The sequence below is a fragment of the Mya arenaria genome, chromosome 15 (assembly GCF_026914265.1).
Source record: "Mya arenaria isolate MELC-2E11 chromosome 15, ASM2691426v1".
Classification (NCBI taxonomy): domain Eukaryota; kingdom Metazoa; phylum Mollusca; class Bivalvia; order Myida; family Myidae; genus Mya; species Mya arenaria.
In genome coordinates this window covers 3,096,666-3,100,921 of record NC_069136.1, presented here as the reverse complement: position 1 = coordinate 3,100,921, position 4,256 = coordinate 3,096,666, and positions in this window count along the sequence as shown.

Genomic DNA, 4,256 nt, shown 5'->3' with positions numbered 1-4,256 from the left:
ATGTATATATTTATAAAGAAGAGAAATGTGACAAATATTTAGGAACGACAACGTTGGAGAATACACGATTAAAAATGGATGGTCAATATAGCACATTTCAATATACGTCGATGTTGACGTTTTCGATTATATTAGATCACGCGAATAACAATACGAAATTTTAATTTTACAATTAAGAATACCGCTTTACCCTAATAAATCTGAAATTTTCAATTAGTAAAAACATAATTAAAATGCACATCTCTACCCTTCCCGAGAACAGGTGTTCCATAAGCTATGTGCTCATTCATGTTTTTAGCACATGTATCATACTGGTTAGTTGTTTGTCGTCTGCCTCGACCTGAGTCATCCTGCGATCAAGTTTAATTTCACGAAAACCGTTACGTTTTTTTTTCAAACGCAGTTTCACAAAAAGGGTTTGAACATTCAAGCTTCTCAACGCCGTTGAAGCTATGTGCTATTTTATGTTATTTTCTTACTAAATAATTTCTGTTTTATATGGTAAGGTGTTAAAACAATTTTGGTACCTTCTTTTTATGTTTAAAAAAAAATATACACCAGATTGCCACCAAAACAAGTTTCTTTTCTGTAACGAATCTTAGGGAAATTATTTAATAAAATGTTATACACTTTTATATTAAAATTGTAAAAAAAATACCAAAATGTAAAACAAAATGGGGTCGGAGACCGGGTTCGAACCGGTGTCACCAAAAGTGCAGTCCAGTGTTGTGTCCACTGTGCTACGAAGGCTAACCTAATCGGTTGGACTATTAAATCTATATACCTAACTTGATAATATCACGTGATAACATCGACTAGCCAATCACGCATAAGGAATGTATTCTACTAGCTAGACATACCTTGTAATATTTTTAATGGCAAAATACGAACAAACTGCGAGAAATAAATTAATTTTAAACTATGTGGAAGTAAGTTTCAATGCATTATACACATAGTTTATGTTTCTGTCAGTTTTCGACAATTTTCTTTCTTTTCCGCTATTGCATCATACGGAGTGCAGCCCCTTTAGCTTGGCATTAACAACTTTCTAAATCACTTACCGATACTGTTTCCAGTGATTAGCCTCAGTTTTCAAAATACACATGTAGTGGTTGGGTACAACGACGAAACCACTCAACTTCGGAATTCGAATATTTATTTAGAACGTTGTCGAATGAAACCAGGCAAGTCTAAATAATGACTATATATGAAAGAACTTAAATTGTTCAGCTCAAAGACACGAGCGAATATTAAATAAATGAGTAACAACTGTTACAATTGCAGTCTTGACTTGCGTCTATGACGATTCAAAATGGAATGATTTATGTGTTTATGTAAATAAGGGCGTGTGCAATGAAGCGGGGAAAGGGGAAAAAAGCATTATGTACCAATCAGTCACTCTCATAAATATAGACAAACTCGCATAACCAGTATTTACTCTCTGACGCATCACATCGACGGACATTGACGGACATTGACGGAAAGTAACGCAAAGAGGACAATAACCACGTAGCACGACACTAAACACGACGAGACAACAAATACACAAACAATACAAGACAATATACGATATAAAACCTTACAAAACACACAGACTGATAAAATACTGAAATATGCACCTTGCTACACACATTCATACAAATACAAAAACTATGTATCTCTCGTAGCATCTCATTTTATGTACATGGTGTTTGCATCTAAGGCATGCTGCTAGGTCTTTATATTGAACTTTGATATATATTGGTTAAGTAAAATGTTGAGATCCTACATTTATTAATACGATCAGAACTTCTGGGAAAGCCTAGTAATGAAATATTTAAATTTAAACCCTGACTGTATGCACAAGGTCCTCAACAACTCTGAGCATTATACTTCGCATTAAGATAGCTTCATCATCGTATGATGGTAAAACAGCTTTAGAATACAATTGGGTTTGTATTCTTACAGAAAAACGAGATTGTGTCACTTGCTTTAAATTGTAAATGTCTGTCTGGTAAGTATTTGTTTGGGCTATTGGAGCGTGTCTTTAAAGTGCTGTTTGTGGAGTTTTGTGCTGTTGTTCCATGTTTCTTGTAAATGATTTTATATTGTACGTCTTTGGCGTTTACCCAGTGCCATTAATGCGGGTTAATGTTTAAACTTTTTGCTACTGAGCTTGTTTCTGTAGCTTTTCGCATAAATATTGTTTGTTGTTTAGTGAGTATGTAGTTCTCGCGTTAAAACATGATATTGGTTAAATGTTATGATAATTGACTGTTCTTGTATGCTCCATTGTTTCATATAAAAAAACTTTGAAATTTTCTTTGGTGTTTCACCAGTAGATAGCAATCTCCTTCATTTTTTATATTAAAATTGACAGGCATTTGGAATCACAGCCTTGCAATTTGCCTTGCGAGAGTCGAGCTCTATCGTGCCTTTCTGCCGTTAAACTGCCCATCCCCACCTTGTTTGAACAGTCATTATGTTAATTAAATCTGAACTAGAGTGAAAGAATAATGACGGGAAAGGCGTTATTTAATAGTATTGTATACGAAGATTTTTCAAAAGCGAGACATAGTATAAGCCTTAAGGCTTTCTTCTCAATTTTGTTTACACTATTGTTTTGTGCATAATTAACATATTCGATGTTTATATGCATTACATATTTGGTCTTTGATAACGTTGATAATGCTCAAATTTGTTAAACTAAACTAATTGTAAATATTATATCGAAATTAACATTTTGCAAATTATATATATATAGACATTGTCCCCATAACATATATTCAAACTTGAACTGTAAATTTGAATCACTGTCCTATTGTTCAGATGTTCAAATGCGTCTGCGGTATAATGATAACTTACGATCACTTATATCGGATCTTGTAGATTAGTCTACTTTTAGAGATATCGCTCTGACCTCGGCAAGTCAGTTTTACGACGTTTCGTAGACAAATATGCACTAATTTGAATTCGAGAGTGCAATTGGGTTTTGGTCGGGCCTCTGATCATGCTTTATGTCAAAAATAAATTGCTTTATTTCCTGCAAAGTAAAACATTGCATTAATTTCACTTCTCTATACCTTCACGGGTTTCCAACTTACGATAAGTTGAATTACGGGCTTGTATCAGAGATGCAATATTTCCGAGCTTTGTCTTTCAAAAAGTCAATGAATTTCATCTTCTCGATAATTCTAATATAATGTCAGGTTTTCTAGATTTGAAATATAACAATTGCTAATTTAGCTTTTGTTATCTTTTATTAATTTGTAAAATATGTTTCATCACCAACAACCTAAAAAGCACAGCAAATAGGTTTGTTTTCTATTTGTTTTTTGTTAAAATTGTAAATTATTGTATCCAATGTTATCATTTATATCCATATTTTAGCTGATGCATACAAGTTTACAATAATTTGCTTGTTGCCTATGGTTATATGACTATTCAATTTGGAATGGCACATGCTGCTGACGATAGCTTCAGGATTTACTTCCATTTAAAATAGACGAACCGTATAAAGCAGTTTCCGAGAAATAGTCATTCCACGTCTTTGCAATGAAGTAAATGTAATTTTAAAATATTTTATCAATTCAAGTATCAAGTTATTCACACCTTGTTTATAAGGATGCTTATTATTTTTGCATAGATTTTAGAAATTACTGTTAAGGCGTGACTGCTCTTAAGGGACCAATCCTATACATGCGATTACATTGCTTTCAACAGTGAAAGACAGTTTGATTCACATTTAGAAGCCTCTAATTTTGTTATGGATATTAAAGGATGAATTCGGTTTGAATTAGAACTAATTAAATTTAGTTATGTATTATTAATTTAAATGCAACACCTTAACACCATATATACATTGGCATATTATTAATAATAACCGCTGCAATATGTGTGGATGCAAAACATCCCTAAACTTAATCCCTCACAATTTTTCTCCGATAATATTGACTGTAATACACCTATCCTTTTAGATAGTTTTATATTTTAATCACCGTATATTCTGTTGCCGTGTTAGTGAACATTTTCTCATTTGAGTGACTTGTATTTGTTATGTTAAAATGTCGTCGGTCCAGGCCTGATTAAGTGTATATTATGTAGGCGTCTTGTTATGAGCATAATGTAGCAAATTCAAAAGGTATTAGTATAAGCTGTTAGCTGTCTTAACATTCGAGCTTGATAAATTAGTGTCTTAGCAGCCTCAAGTTGGTTTTCATACAGTCACACGTTTACGTTTTAGTTTCTATTGCAACACTATATTTTACTGGTCCATG